The 16444-nt window shown below is 38.5% G+C and overlaps 4 non-coding genes across 4 annotated transcripts; all 4 read left to right on the top strand.

The window, feature by feature from the left end:
• The first annotated feature begins 14933 nt into the window (after window positions 1-14933).
• On the top strand, window positions 14934-15097 carry LOC135032994 (U1 spliceosomal RNA). Its single transcript, XR_010228440.1, has one exon. It is a non-coding gene; the product is annotated as a U1 spliceosomal RNA (small nuclear RNA).
• Window positions 15098-15156: 59 nt separating this feature from the next.
• LOC135033157 (U5 spliceosomal RNA) lies at window positions 15157-15273 on the top strand. Its single transcript, XR_010228568.1, has one exon. It is a non-coding gene; the product is annotated as a U5 spliceosomal RNA (small nuclear RNA).
• Window positions 15274-15547: 274 nt separating this feature from the next.
• On the top strand, window positions 15548-15663 carry LOC135033143 (U5 spliceosomal RNA). The gene has a single exon (XR_010228554.1). It is a non-coding gene; the product is annotated as a U5 spliceosomal RNA (small nuclear RNA).
• A 275-nt stretch (window positions 15664-15938) lies between these two features.
• LOC135033151 (U5 spliceosomal RNA) lies at window positions 15939-16054 on the top strand. Its single transcript, XR_010228562.1, has one exon. It is a non-coding gene; the product is annotated as a U5 spliceosomal RNA (small nuclear RNA).
• The last annotated feature ends 390 nt before the right edge of the window (window positions 16055-16444 follow it).

The following is a 16444-nucleotide window of genomic DNA, read 5'->3' as shown; positions in this document are numbered from 1 at the left end:
TGCAGCTTTTCCTTGCCGATATCTCTCTTTTGCAAAGAGATAGGCATTGGAAAATGCAGGGCTATAACGTGTAGATGAAGCACTAACAGGAGGCTTTAAAATTTTCATTCTAGTGTCTTTCGTTTGGGAGAAAAATGCAAAGGTACAATACAGCATTTCCTTGCCGATATCTCTCTTTTGCAAAGAGATAGGCATTGGAAAATTCAGGGCTATAACGTGTAGATGAAGCACTAACAGGAGGCTTTAAAATTTTCATTCTAGTGTACTTCGTTTGGGAGAAAAATGCAAAGGTACAATACAGCTTTTCCTTGCCGATATCTCTCTTTTGCAAAGAGATAGGCATTGGAAAATTCAGGGCTATAACGTGTAGATGAAGCACTAATAGGAGGCTTTAAAATTTTCATTCTAGTGTCCTTCGTTTGGGAGAAAAATGCAAAGGTACAATACAGCTTTTCCTTGCCGATATCTCTCTTTTGCAAAGAGATAGGCATTGGAAAATTCAGGGCTATAACGTGTAGATGAAGCACTAACAGGAGGCTTTAAAATTTTCATTCTAGTGTCTTTCGTTTGGGAGAAAAATGCAAAAGTACAATGCAGCTTTTCCTTGCCGATATCTCTCTTTTGCAAAGAGATAGGCATTGGAAAATGCAGGGCTATAACGTGTAGATGAAGCACTAACAGGAGGCTTTAAAATTTTCATTCTAGTGTCTTTCGTTTGGGAGAAAAATGCAAAGGTACAATACAGCATTTCCTTGCCGATATCTCTCTTTTGCAAAGAGATAGGCATTGGAAAATTCAGGGCTATAACGTGTAGATGAAGCACTAACAGGAGGCTTTAAAATTTTCATTCTAGTGTCTTTCGTTTGGGAGAAAAATGCAAAGGTACAATACAGCTTTTCCTTGCCGATATCTCTCTTTTGCAAAGAGCTAGGCATTGGAAAATTCAGGGCTATACCGCGTACATGAAGCACTAACAGGAGGCTTTTAAATTTTCATTCTAGTGTCTTTCGTTTGGGAGAAAAATGCAAAGGTACAATACAGCTTTTCCTTGCCAATATCTCTCTTTTGCAAAGAGCTAGGCATTGGAAAATTCAGGGCTATAACGTGTAGATGAAGCACTAACAGGAGGCTTTAAAATTTTCATTCTAGTGTCTTTCGTTTGGGAGAAAAATGCAAAAGTACAATGCAGCTTTTCCTTGCCGATATCTCTCTTTTGCAAAGAGATAGGCATTGGAAAATTCAGGGCTATAACGTGTAGATGAAGCACTAATAGGAGGCTTTAAAATTTTCATTCTAGTGTCTTTCGTTTGGGAGAAAAAAACAAAGGTACAATACAGCTTTTCCTTGCCGATATCTCTCTTTTGCAAAGAGATAGGCATTGGAAAATTCAGGGCTATAACGTGTAGATGAAGCACTAACAGGAGGCTTTAAAATTTTCATTCTAGTGTCTTTCGTTTGGGAGAAAAATGCAAAGGTACAATACAGCTTTTCCTTGCCGATATCTCTCTTTTGCAAAGAGCTAGGCATTGGAAAATTCAGGGCTATAACGAGTAGATGAAGCACTAACAGTAGGCTTTAAAATTTTCATTCTAGTGTCTTTCGTTTGGGAGAAAAATGCAAAGGTACAATACAGCTTTTCCTTGCCGATATCTCTCTTTTGCAAAGAAATAGGCATTGGAAAATTCAGGGCTATAACGTGTAGATGAAGCACTAACAGGAGGCTTTAAAATTTTCATTCTAGTGTCCTTCGTTTGGGAGAAAAATGCAAAGGTACAATACAGCTTTTCCTTGCCGATATCTCTCTTTTGCAAAGAGATAGGCATTGGAAAATTCAGGGCTATATCGTGTAGATGAAGCACTAACAGGAGGCTTTAAAATTTTCATTCTAGTGTCTTTCGTTTGGGAGAAAAATGCAAAGGTACAATACAGCTTTTCCTTGCCAATATCTCTCTTTTGCAAAGAGCTAGGCATTGGAAAATTCAGGGCTATAACGTGTAGATGAAGCACTAACAGGAGGCTTTAAAATTTTCATTCTAGTGTCTTTCGTTTGGGAGAAAAATGCAAAAGTACAATGCAGCTTTTCCTTGCCGATATCTCTCTTTTGCAAAGAGATAGCCATTGGAAAATGCAGGGCTATAACGTGTAGATGAAGCACTAACAGGAGGCTTTAAAATTTTCATTCTAGTGTCTTTCGTTTGGGAGAAAAATGCAAAGGTACAATACAGCATTTCCTTGCCGATATCTCTCTTTTGCAAAGAGATAGGCATTGGAAAATTCAGGGCTATAACGTGTAGATGAAGCACTAACAGGAGGCTTTAAAATTTTCATTCTAGTGTACTTCGTTTGGGAGAAAAATGCAAAGGTACAATACAGCTTTTCCTTGCCGATATCTCTCTTTTGCAAAGAGATAGGCATTGGAAAATTCAGGGCTATAACGTGTAGATGAAGCACTAATAGGAGGCTTTAAAATTTTCATTCTAGTGTCCTTCGTTTGGGAGAAAAATGCAAAGGTACAATACAGCTTTTCCTTGCCGATATCTCTCTTTTGCAAAGAGATAGGCATTGGAAAATTCAGGGCTATAACGTGTAGATGAAGCACTAACAGGAGGCTTTAAAATTTTCATTCTAGTGTCTTTCGTTTGGGAGAAAAATGCAAAGGTACAATACAGCTTTTCCTTGCCGATATCTCTCTTTTGCAAAGAGCTAGGCATTGGAAAATTCAGGGCTATAACGTGTAGATGAAGCACTAACAGGAGGCTTTAAAATTTTCATTCTAGTGTCTTTCGTTTGGGAGAAAAATGCAAAAGTACAATGCAGCTTTTCCTTGCCGATATCTCTCTTTTGCAAAGAGATAGGCATTGGAAAATTCAGGGCTATAACGTGTAGATGAAGCACTAATAGGAGGCTTTAAAATTTTCATTCTAGTGTCTTTCGTTTGGGAGAAAAAAGCAAAGGTACAATACAGCTTTTCCTTGCCGATATCTCTCTTTTGCAAAGAGATAGGCATTGGAAAATTCAGGGCTATAACGTGTAGATGAAGCACTAACAGGAGGCTTTAAAATTTTCATTCTAGTGTCTTTCGTTTGGGAGAAAAATGCAAAGGTACAATACAGCTTTTCCTTGCCGATATCTCTCTTTTGCAAAGAGCTAGGCATTGGAAAATTCAGGGCTATAACGTGTAGATGAAGCACTAACAGTAGGCTTTAACATTTTCATTCTAGTGTCTTTCGTTTGGGAGAAAAATGCAAAGGTACAATACAGCTTTTCCTTGCCAATATCTCTCTTTTGCAAAGAGCTAGGCATTGGAAAATTCAGGGCTATAACGTGTAGATGAAGCACTAACAGGAGGCTTTAAAATTTTCATTCTAGTGTCTTTCGTTTGGGAGAAAAATGCAAAAGTACAATGCAGCTTTTCCTTGCCGATATCTCTCTTTTGCAAAGAGATAGGCATTGGAAAATGCAGGGCTATAACGTGTAGATGAAGCACTAACAGGAGGCTTTAAAATTTTCATTCTAGTGTCTTTCGTTTGGGAGAAAAATGCAAAGGTACAATACAGCATTTCCTTGCCGATATCTCTCTTTTGCAAAGAGATAGGCATTGGAAAATTCAGGGCTATAACGTGTAGATGAAGCACTAACAGGAGGCTTTAAAATTTTCATTCTAGTGTCTTTCGTTTGGGAGAAAAATGCAAAGGTACAATACAGCTTTTCCTTGCCGATATCTCTCTTTTGCAAAGAGATAGGCATTGGAAAATTCAGGGCTATAACGTGTAGATGAAGCACTAACAGGAGGCTTTAAAATTTTCATTCTAGTGTCTTTCGTTTGGGAGAAAAATGCAAAGGTACAATACAGCTTTTCCTTGCCGATATCTCTCTTTTGCAAAGAGCTAGGCATTGGAAAATTCAGGGCTATACCGCGTACATGAAGCACTAACAGGAGGCTTTTAAATTTTCATTCTAGTGTCTTTCGTTTGGGAGAAAAATGCAAAGGTACAATACAGCTTTTCCTTGCCAATATCTCTCTTTTGCAAAGAGCTAGGCATTGGAAAATTCAGGGCTATAACGTGTAGATGAAGCACTAACAGGAGGCTTTAAAATTTTCATTCTAGTGTCTTTCGTTTGGGAGAAAAATGCAAAAGTACAATGCAGCTTTTCCTTGCCGATATCTCTCTTTTGCAAAGAGATAGGCATTGGAAAATTCAGGGCTATAACGTGTAGATGAAGCACTAATAGGAGGCTTTAAAATTTTCATTCTAGTGTCTTTCGTTTGGGAGAAAAAAACAAAGGTACAATACAGCTTTTCCTTGCCGATATCTCTCTTTTGCAAAGAGATAGGCATTGGAAAATTCAGGGCTATAACGTGTAGATGAAGCACTAACAGGAGGCTTTAAAATTTTCATTCTAGTGTCTTTCGTTTGGGAGAAAAATGCAAAGGTACAATACAGCTTTTCCTTGCCGATATCTCTCTTTTGCAAAGAGCTAGGCATTGGAAAATTCAGGGCTATAACGTGTAGATGAAGCACTAACAGTAGGCTTTAAAATTTTCATTCTAGTGTCTTTCGTTTGGGAGAAAAATGCAAAGGTACAATACAGCTTTTCCTTGCCGATATCTCTCTTTTGCAAAGAAATAGGCATTGGAAAATTCAGGGCTATAACGTGTAGATGAAGCACTAACAGGAGGCTTTAAAATTTTCATTCTAGTGTCCTTCGTTTGGGAGAAAAATGCAAAGGTACAATACAGCTTTTCCTTGCCGATATCTCTCTTTTGCAAAGAGATAGGCATTGGAAAATTCAGGGCTATATCGTGTAGATGAAGCACTAACAGGAGGCTTTAAAATTTTCATTCTAGTGTCTTTCGTTTGGGAGAAAAATGCAAAGGTACAATACAGCTTTTCCTTGCCAATATCTCTCTTTTGCAAAGAGCTAGGCATTGGAAAATTCAGGGCTATAACGTGTAGATGAAGCACTAACAGGAGGCTTTAAAATTTTCATTCTAGTGTCTTTCGTTTGGGAGAAAAATGCAAAGGTACAATGCAGCTTTTCCTTGCCGATATCTCTCTTTTGCAAAGAGATAGGCATTGGAAAATGCAGGGCTATAACGTGTAGATGAAGCACTAACAGGAGGCTTTAAAATTTTCATTCTAGTGTCTTTCGTTTGGGAGAAAAATGCAAAGGTACAATACAGCATTTCCTTGCCGATATCTCTCTTTTGCAAAGAGATAGGCATTGGAAAATTCAGGGCTATAACGTGTAGATGAAGCACTAACAGGAGGCTTTAAAATTTTCATTCTAGTGTACTTCGTTTGGGAGAAAAATGCAAAGGTACAATACAGCTTTTCCTTGCCGATATCTCTCTTTTGCAAAGAGATAGGCATTGGAAAATTCAGGGCTATAACGTGTAGATGAAGCACTAATAGGAGGCTTTAAAATTTTCATTCTAGTGTCCTTCGTTTGGGAGAAAAATGCAAAGGTACAATACAGCTTTTCCTTGCCGATATCTCTCTTTTGCAAAGAGATAGGCATTGGAAAATTCAGGGCTATAACGTGTAGATGAAGCACTAACAGGAGGCTTTAAAATTTTCATTCTAGTGTCTTTCGTTTGGGAGAAAAATGCAAAGGTACAATACAGCTTTTCCTTGCCGATATCTCTCTTTTGCAAAGAGCTAGGCATTGGAAAATTCAGGGCTATAACGTGTAGATGAAGCACTAACAGGAGGCTTTAAAATTTTCATTCTAGTGTCCTTCGTTTGGGAGAAAAATGCAAAGGTACAATACAGCTTTTCCTTGCCGATATCTCTCTTTTGCAAAGAGATAGGCATTGGAAAATTCAGGGCTATATCGTGTAGATGAAGCACTAACAGGAGGCTTTAAAATTTTCATTCTAGTGTCTTTCGTTTGGGAGAAAAATGCAAAGGTACAATACAGCTTTTCCTTGCCAATATCTCTCTTTTGCAAAGAGCTAGGCATTGGAAAATTCAGGGCTATAACGTGTAGATGAAGCACTAACAGGAGGCTTTAAAATTTTCATTCTAGTGTCTTTCGTTTGGGAGAAAAATGCAAAGGTACAATGCAGCTTTTCCTTGCCGATATCTCTCTTTTGCAAAGAGATAGGCATTGGAAAATGCAGGGCTATAACGTGTAGATGAAGCACTAACAGGAGGCTTTAAAATTTTCATTCTAGTGTCTTTCGTTTGGGAGAAAAATGCAAAGGTACAATACAGCATTTCCTTGCCGATATCTCTCTTTTGCAAAGAGATAGGCATTGGAAAATTCAGGGCTATAACGTGTAGATGAAGCACTAACAGGAGGCTTTAAAATTTTCATTCTAGTGTACTTCGTTTGGGAGAAAAATGCAAAGGTACAATACAGCTTTTCCTTGCCGATATCTCTCTTTTGCAAAGAGATAGGCATTGGAAAATTCAGGGCTATAACGTGTAGATGAAGCACTAATAGGAGGCTTTAAAATTTTCATTCTAGTGTCCTTCGTTTGGGAGAAAAATGCAAAGGTACAATACAGCTTTTCCTTGCCGATATCTCTCTTTTGCAAAGAGATAGGCATTGGAAAATTCAGGGCTATAACGTGTAGATGAAGCACTAACAGGAGGCTTTAAAATTTTCATTCTAGTGTCTTTCGTTTGGGAGAAAAATGCAAAGGTACAATACAGCTTTTCCTTGCCGATATCTCTCTTTTGCAAAGAGCTAGGCATTGGAAAATTCAGGGCTATAACGTGTAGATGAAGCACTAACAGGAGGCTTTAAAATTTTCATTCTAGTGTCTTTCGTTTGGGAGAAAAATGCAAAAGTACAATGCAGCTTTTCCTTGCCGATATCTCTCTTTTGCAAAGAGATAGGCATTGGAAAATTCAGGGCTATAACGTGTAGATGAAGCACTAATAGGAGGCTTTAAAATTTTCATTCTAGTGTCTTTCGTTTGGGAGAAAAAAGCAAAGGTACAATACAGCTTTTCCTTGCCGATATCTCTCTTTTGCAAAGAGATAGGCATTGGAAAATTCAGGGCTATAACGTGTAGATGAAGCACTAACAGGAGGCTTTAAAATTTTCATTCTAGTGTCTTTCGTTTGGGAGAAAAATGCAAAGGTACAATACAGCTTTTCCTTGCCGATATCTCTCTTTTGCAAAGAGCTAGGCATTGGAAAATTCAGGGCTATAACGTGTAGATGAAGCACTAACAGTAGGCTTTAACATTTTCATTCTAGTGTCTTTCGTTTGGGAGAAAAATGCAAAGGTACAATACAGCTTTTCCTTGCCAATATCTCTCTTTTGCAAAGAGCTAGGCATTGGAAAATTCAGGGCTATAACGTGTAGATGAAGCACTAACAGGAGGCTTTAAAATTTTCATTCTAGTGTCTTTCGTTTGGGAGAAAAATGCAAAAGTACAATGCAGCTTTTCCTTGCCGATATCTCTCTTTTGCAAAGAGATAGGCATTGGAAAATGCAGGGCTATAACGTGTAGATGAAGCACTAACAGGAGGCTTTAAAATTTTCATTCTAGTGTCTTTCGTTTGGGAGAAAAATGCAAAGGTACAATACAGCATTTCCTTGCCGATATCTCTCTTTTGCAAAGAGATAGGCATTGGAAAATTCAGGGCTATAACGTGTAGATGAAGCACTAACAGGAGGCTTTAAAATTTTCATTCTAGTGTCTTTCGTTTGGGAGAAAAATGCAAAGGTACAATACAGCTTTTCCTTGCCGATATCTCTCTTTTGCAAAGAGATAGGCATTGGAAAATTCAGGGCTATAACGTGTAGATGAAGCACTAACAGGAGGCTTTAACATTTTCATTCTAGTGTACTTCGTTTGGGAGAAAAATGCAAAGGTACAATACAGCTTTTCCTTGCCGATATCTCTCTTTTGCAAAGAGATAGGCATTGGAAAATTCAGGGCTATAACGTGTAGATGAAGCACTAACAGGAGGCTTTAAAATTTTCATTCTAGTGTCTTTCGTTTGGGAGAAAAATGCAAAGGTACAATACAGTTTTTCCTTGCCGATATCTCTCTTTTGCAAAGAGATAGGCATTGGAAAATTCAGGGCTATAACGTGTAGATGAAGCACTAACAGGAGGCTTTAAAATTTTCATTCTAGTGTCTTTCGTTTGGGAGAAAAATGCAAAGGTACAATACAGCTTTTCCTTGCCAATATCTCTCTTTTGCAAAGAGCTAGGCATTGGAATATTCAGGGCAATAACGTGTAGATGAAGCACTAACAGGAGGCTTTAAAATTTTCATTCTAGTGTCTTTCGTTTGGGAGAAAAATGCAAAAGTACAATGCAGCTTTTCCTTGCCGATATCTCTCTTTTGCAAAGAGATAGGCATTGGAAAATGCAGGGCTATAACGTGTAGATGAAGCACTAACAGGAGGCTTTAAAATTTTCATTCTAGTGTCTTTCGTTTGGGAGAAAAATGCAAAGGTACAATACAGCATTTCCTTGCCGATATCTCTCTTTTGCAAAGAGATAGGCATTGGAAAATTCAGGGCTATAACGTGTAGATGAAGCACTAACAGGAGGCTTTAAAATTTTCATTCTAGTGTCTTTCGTTTGGGAGAAAAATGCAAAGGTACAATACAGCTTTTCCTTGCCGATATCTCTCTTTTGAAAAGAGCTAGGCATTGGAAAATTCAGGGCTATACCGCGTACATGAAGCACTAACAGGAGGCTTTTAAATTTTCATTCTAGTGTCTTTCGTTTGGGAGAAAAATGCAAAGGTACAATACAGCTTTTCCTTGCCAATATCTCTCTTTTGCAAAGAGCTAGGCATTGGAAAATTCAGGGCTATAACGTGTAGATGAAGCACTAACAGGAGGCTTTAAAATTTTCATTCTAGTGTCTTTCGTTTGGGAGAAAAATGCAAAAGTACAATGCAGCTTTTCCTTGCCGATATCTCTCTTTTGCAAAGAGATAGGCATTGGAAAATTCAGGGCTATAACGTGTAGATGAAGCACTAATAGGAGGCTTTAAAATTTTCATTCTAGTGTCTTTCGTTTGGGAGAAAAAAACAAAGGTACAATACAGCTTTTCCTTGCCGATATCTCTCTTTTGCAAAGAGATAGGCATTGGAAAATTCAGGGCTATAACGTGTAGATGAAGCACTAACAGGAGGCTTTAAAATTTTCATTCTAGTGTCTTTCGTTTGGGAGAAAAATGCAAAGGTACAATACAGCTTTTCCTTGCCGATATCTCTCTTATGCAAAGAGCTAGGCTTTGGAAAATTCAGGGCTATAACGTGTAGATGAAGCACTAACAGTAGACTTTAAAATTTTCATTCTAGTGTCTTTCGTTTGGGAGAAAAATGCAAAGGTACAATACAGCTTTTCCTTGCCAATATCTCTCTTTTGCAAAGAGCTAGGCATTGGAAAATTCAGGGCTATAACGTGTAGATAAAGCACTAACAGGAGGCTTTAAAATTTTCATTCTAGTGTCTTTCGTTTGGGAGAAAAATGCAAAAGTACAATGCTGCTTTTCCTTGCCGATATCTCTCTTTTGCAAAGAGATAGGCATTGGAAAATTCAGGGCTATAACGTGTAGATGAAGCACTAACAGGAGGCTTTAAAATTTTCATTCTAGTGTCCTTCGTTTGGGAGAAAAATGCAAAGGTACAATACAGCTTTTCCTTGCCAATATCTCTCTTTTGCAAAGAGCTAGGCATTGGAAAATTCAGGGCTATAACGTGTAGATGAAGCACTAACAGGAGGCTTTAAAATTTTCATTCTAGTGTCTTTCGTTTGGGAGAAAAATGCAAAGGTACAATACAGCATTTCCTTGCCGATATCTCTCTTTTGCAAAGAGATAGGCATTGGAAAATTCAGGGCTATTACGTGTAGATGAAGCACTAAAAGGAGGCTTTAAAATTTTCATTCTAGTGTCTTTCGTTTGGGAGAAAAATGTAAAAGTACAATGCAGCTTTTCCTTGCCGATATCTCTCTTTTGCAAAGAGATAGGCATTGGAAAATTCAGGGCTATAACGTGTAGATGAAGCACTAACAGGAGGCTTTAAAATTTTCATTCTAGTGTCTTTCGTTTGGGAGAAAAATGTAAAAGTACAATGCAGCTTTTCCTTGCCGATATCTCTCTTTTGCTAAGAGATAGGCATTGGAAAATTCAGGGCTATAACGTGTAGATGAAGCACTAAAAGGAGGCTTTAAAATTTTCATTCTAGTGTCCTTCGTTTGGGAGAAAAATGCAAAGGTACAATACAGCTTTTCCTTGCCGATATCTCTCTTTTGCAAAGAGATAGGCATTGGAAAATTCAGGGCTATAACGTGTAGATGAAGCACTAATAGGAGGCTTTAAAATTTTCATTCTAGTGTCCTTCGTTTGGGAGAAACATGCAAAGGTACAATACAGCTTTTCCTTGCCGATATCTCTCTTTTGCAAAGAGATAGGCATTGGAAAATTCAGGGCTATAACGTGTAGATGAAGCACTAACAGGAGGCTTTAAAATTTTCATTCTAGTGTCTTTCGTTTGGGAGAAAAATGCAAAGGTACAATACAGCTTTTCCTTGCCGATATCTCTCTTTTGCAAAGAGCTAGGCATTGGAAAATTCAGGGCTATAACGTGTAGATGAAGCACTAATAGGAGGCTTTAAAATTTTCATTCTAGTGTCTTTCGTTTGGGAGAAAAATGCAAAAGTACAATGCTGCTTTTCCTTGCCGATATCTCTCTTTTGCAAAGAGATAGGCATTGGAAAATGCAGGGCTATAACATGTAGATGAAGCACTAACAGGAGGCTTTAAAATTTTCATTCTAGTGTCTTTCGTTTGGGAGAAAAATGCAAAGGTACAATACAGCTTTTCCTTGCCAATATCTCTCTTTTGCAAAGAGCTAGGCATTGGAAAATGCAGGGCTATAACGTGTAGATGAAGCACTAACAGGAGGCTTTACAATTTTCATTCTAGTGTCTTTCGTTTGGGAGAAAAATGCAAAGGTACAATGCTGCTTTTCCTTGCCGATATCTCTCTTTTGCAAAGAGATAGGCATTGGAAAATGCAGGGCTATAACGTGTAGATGAAGCACTAACAGGAGGCTTTTAAATTTTCATTCTAGTGTCCTTCGTTTGGGAGAAAAATGCAAAGGTACAATACAGTTTTTCCTTGCCGATATCTCTCTTTTGAAAAGAGATAGGCATTGGAAAATTCAGGGCTATAACGTGTAGATGAAGCACTAACAGGAGGCTTTAAAATTTTCATTCTAGTGTCTTTCGTTTGGGAGAAAAATGCAAAGGTACAATACAGCTTTTCCTTGCCAATATCTCTCTTTTGCAAAGAGCTAGGCATTGGAAAATTCAGGGCTATAACGTGTAGATGAAGCACTAACAGGAGGCTTTAAAATTTTCATTCTAGTGTCTTTCGTTTGGGAGAAAAATGCAAAAGTACAATGCAGCTTTTCCTTGCCGATATCTCTCTTTTGCAAAGAGATAGGCATTGGAAAATGCAGGGCTATAACGTGTAGATGAAGCACTAACAGTAGGCTTTAAAAATTTCATTCTAGTGTCTTTCGTTTGGGAGAAAAATGCAAAAGTACAATGCAGCTTTTCCTTGCCGATATCTCTCTTTTGCAAAGAGATAGGCATTGGAAAATTCAGGGCTATAACGTGTAGATGAAGCACTAATAGGAGGCTTTAAAATTTTCATTCTAATGTCCTTCGTTTGGGAGAAAAATGCAAAGGTACAATACAGCTTTTCCTTGCCGATATCTCTCTTTTGCAAAGAGATAGGCATTGGAAAATTCAGGGCTATAACATGTAGATGAAGCACTAACAGGAGGCTTTAAAATTTTCATTCTAGTGTCTTTCGTTTGGGAGAAAAATGCAAAGGTACAATACAGCTTTTCCTTGCCGATATCTCTCTTTTGCAAAGAGATAGGCATTGGAAAATTCAGGGCTATAACGTGTAGATGAAGCACTAACAGGAGGCTTTAAAATTTTCATTCTAGTGTCCTTCGTTTGGGAGAAAAATGCAAAGGTACAATACAGCTTTTCCTTGCCGATATCTCTCTTTTGCAAAGAGATAGGCATTGGACAAATTCAGGGCTATAACGTGTAGATGAAGCACTAACAGGAGGCTTTAAAATTTTCATTCTAGTGTCTTTCGTTTGGGAGAAAAATGCAAAGGTACAATACAGCTTTTCCTTGCCGATATCTCTCTTTTGCAAAGAGCTAGGCATTGGAAAATTCAGGGCTATAACGTGTAGATGAAGCACTAACAGGAGGCTTTAAAATTTTCATTCTAGTGTCTTTCGTTTGGGAGAAAAATGCAAAGGTACAATACAGCTTTTCCTTGCCAATATCTCGATTTTGCAAAGAGCTAGGCATTGGAAAATTCAGGGCTATAACGTGTAGATGAAGCACTAACAGGAGGCTTTAAAATTTTCATTCTAGTGTCTTTCGTTTGGGAGAAAAATGCAAAGGTACAATACAGTTTTTCCTTGCCGATATCTCTCTTTTGCAAAGAGATAGGCATTGGAAAATTCAGGGCTATAACGTGTAGATGAAGCACTAACAGGAGGCTTTAAAATTTTCATTCTAGTGTCCTTCGTTTGGGAGAAAAATGCAAAGGTACAATACAGCTTTTCCTTGCCAATATCTCTCTTTTGCAAAGAGCTAGGCATTGGAAAATTCAGGGCTATACCGTGTAGATGAAGCACTAACAGGAGGATTTTACATTTTCATTCTAGTGTCCTTCGTTTGGGAGAAAAATGCAAAGGTACAATACAGCTTTTCCTTGCCGATATCTCTCTTTTGCAAAGAGCTAGGCATTGGAAAATTCAGGGCTATAACGTGTAGATGAAGCACTAACAGGAGGCTTTAAAATTTTCATTCTAGTGTCTTTCGTTTGGGAGAAAAATGCAAAGGTACAATACAGTTTTTCCTTGCCGATATCTCTCTTTTGCAAAGAGATAGGCATTGGAAAATTCAGGGCTATAACGTGTAGATGAAGCACTAACAGGAGGCTTTAAAATTTTCATTCTAGTGTCCTTCGTTTGGGAGAAAAATGCAAAGGTACAATACAGCTTTTCCTTGCCAATATCTCTCTTTTGCAAAGAGCTAGGCATTGGAAAATTCAGGGCTATACCGTGTAGATGAAGCACTAACAGGAGGCTTTTACATTTTCATTCTAGTGTCCTTCGTTTGGGAGAAAAATGCAAAGGTACAATACAGCTTTTCCTTGCCGATATCTCTCTTTTGCAAAGAGATAGGCATTGGAAAATTCAGGGCTATAACGTGTAGATGAAGCACTAACAGGAGGCTTTAAAATTTTCATTCTAGTGTCTTTCGTTTGGGAGAAAAATGCAAAGGTACAATACAGCTTTTCCTTGCCGATATCTCTCTTTTGCAAAGAGATAGGCATTTGAAAATTCAGGGCTATAACGTATAGATGAAGCACTAACAGGAGGCTTTAAAATTTTCATTCTAGTGTCCTTCGTTTGGGAGAAAAATGCAAAGGTACAATACAGCTTTACCTTGCCGATATCTCTCTTTTGCAAAGAGATAGGCATTGGAAAATTCAGGGCTATAACGTGTAGATGAAGCACTAATAGGAGGCTTTAAAATTTTCATTCTAGTGTCCTTCGTTTGGGAGAAAAATGCAAAGGTACAATACAGCTTTTCCTTGCCGATATCTCTCTTTTGCAAAGAGATAGGCATTGGAAAATTCAGGGCTATAACGTGTAGATGAAGCACTAACAGGAGGCTTTAAAATTTTCATTCTAGTGTCTTTCGTTTGGGAGAAAAATGCAAAGGTACAATACAGCTTTTCCTTGCCGATATCTCTCTTTTGCAAAGAGCTAGGCATTGGAAAATTCAGGGCTATAACGTGTAGATGAAGCACTAATAGGAGGCTTTAAAATTTTCATTCTAATGTCCTTCGTTTGGGAGAAAAATGCAAAGGTACAATACAGCTTTTCCTTGTCGATATCTCTCTTTTGCAAAGAGATAGGCATTGGAAAATTCAGGGCTATAACGTGTATATGAAGCACTAACAGGAGGCTTTAAAATTTTCATTCTAGTGTCTTTCGTTTGGGAGAAAAATGCAAAGGTACAATACAGCTTTTCCTTGCCGATATCTCTCTTTTGCAAAGAGCTAGGCATTGGAAAATTCAGGGCTATAACGTGTAGATGAAGCTCTAACAGTAGACTTTAAAATTTTCATTCTAGTGTCTTTCGTTTGGGAGAAAAATGCAAAGGTACAATACAGCTTTTCCTTGCCAATATCTCTCTTTTGCAAAGAGCTAGGCATTGGAAAATTCAGGGCTATAACGTGTAGATGAAGCACTAACAGGAGGCTTTAAAATTTTCATTCTAGTGTCTTTCGTTTGGGAGAAAAATGCAAAGGTACAATACAGCTTTTCCTTGCCGATATCTCTCTTTTGCAAAGAGATAGGCATTGGAAAATTCAGGGCTATAACGTGTAGATGAAGCACTAACAGGAGGCTTTAAAATTTTCATTCTAGTGTCTTTCGTTTGGGAGAAAAATCAGCTTGAATGCTTCAGGGGCTGGGGCATAGCCAACATGAGCCCCACACCGAAGGAGGGTGGAGGTGTTTAATGCAAACTAGGGGTCAGACAAGCGCCGCAAAAGGCCACCATGCCCTGCACGCCCCTTTTCTGTTTTCATATGCAGACGAGGGTTGAAGCCAACTTTGACCCACTGCTTGGATGACATCACCATATGCAAATCCATCTGCGGCAGGCCTTCCCCCAGGAATGCTTGCACTAGTTGTTGCATTTGGTTTGTTGTTTGGGGGTGCTTCAGTATTAGGCAGCCTTCTGCCCTCCCATGTTCATCTGAAAATATGTGTTCTCCCTGCAGTTGTTGTCCCCAGATGAGAGTTCCCTTGTGCTGCCTCAGTTGAATCTCCTTAACTTGACAGAGATGTGCCTGAGCAGCGGCCCTCCCCAGCTCTATCCCAAATCATACTTATTTTGCATAGGAGATACCATGGTCATGAAGATTATTCTCCCAGGGTGAGGTTCATTCATTGCATTCTGGGTATGCTGACCCCTGTGATTTCCCCAAATGTGGGAAACTCGACTGCTTTATTTGTGGTAGTGGGGGACTGTGTTTGTGTTTTCCTCTGGTCAGCTCTGGTAAAAGTCAGATTTCTTTGTTTCAGAGCCTTGTTCTTCTTTTGAGAGTTCCCTTGTGCTAGTTCTTCAGAACGAACAAATCTTTTGCCTTTTACTAAAGATTTCCGTGGAGAGGAGCAAAACTGAGTTTTATCTCAATTTTTGCATGCCCCGTCTTATTGGGGTTTCTTTTATCAGTTTAAAGATAGAACGAGTGTGCTTTAATGTAAGCTCATTTGCGTAGAAATGACAGTAAATGTTTGTTTCTTTTCAAACAGAACTTTCTTGACTATACTAATTGCTTGAAAGATCTGGGAGCACATGGAAAAGAGTACAAACCATGTTTATAGCAAGGGGAAGCCTGGTGAGAAATCTGCTTTCTTTCTTTCAAATTGGGTGCTCACTTTGAGCTGAATGAGGACTGCTGGCATGGCACTCAGGCGACAGGTAGAATCTTGGTCATGCTGTGGTTTCTCTTCAGAACGAACAAATCTTTCGCCTTTTACTAAAGATTTCCGTGGAGAGGAGCAAAACTGAGTTTTATCTCAATTTTTGCATGCCCCATCTTATTGGGGTTTTATTTTATTGGTTTAAAGATAGAACGAGTGTGCTTTAATGTAAGCTCATTTGCATAGAAATGACAGTAAATGTTTGTTTCTTTTCAAACAGAACTTTCTTGACCACACTAATTGTTTGAAAGATCTGGGAGCACATGGAAAAGAGTACAAACCATGTTTATAGCAAGGGGAAGCCTGGTGAGAAATCTGCTTTCTTTCATTCAAATTGGGTGCTCACTTTGAGCTGAATGAGAACTGCTGGCATGGCACTCAGGCGACAGGTGGAATCTTGGTCATGCTCTGGTTTCTCTTCAGAACTAACAAATATTTCGCCTTTTATTAAAGATTTCCGTGGAGAGGAGCAAAACTGAGTTTTATCTCAATTTTTGCATGCCCCATATTATTGGGGTTTCTTTTATCAGTTTAAAGACAGAACGAGTGTGCTTTCTTGTTAGCTTTAATGTAAGTTTATTTGCATAACAATGACAGTAAATGTTTGTTTCTTTTCAAACAGAACTTTCTTGACCATGCTACTTGCTTGAAAGATCTGGGAGCACATGGAAAACAGTACAAACCATGCAGTATCACAAGAGCCTTTATTTGATCTTTCATGAAGATAGAGCAGAATTGAGGACACGTCAACAATTTCTGCCGAAGGTGGTTCATCTTTCCACATGGTGCCTTTGGCCACTGACACCTTCGTTGAGTCAAAGTCTCTGGCTGTGGTCAGAACTTTGAAAATTTATGTCACCAGAACGGTTCAGATTAGGAAAACAGAGGCTCTGTTTGTCCTGTATGCTC

This window comes from Pseudophryne corroboree, unplaced genomic scaffold (genome assembly GCF_028390025.1).
Source record: "Pseudophryne corroboree isolate aPseCor3 unplaced genomic scaffold, aPseCor3.hap2 scaffold_567, whole genome shotgun sequence".
Lineage (NCBI taxonomy): Eukaryota > Metazoa > Chordata > Amphibia > Anura > Myobatrachidae > Pseudophryne > Pseudophryne corroboree.
Note: the sequence above shows the minus strand (reverse complement) of the source record. Positions and strands in the feature narration are given on the sequence as shown.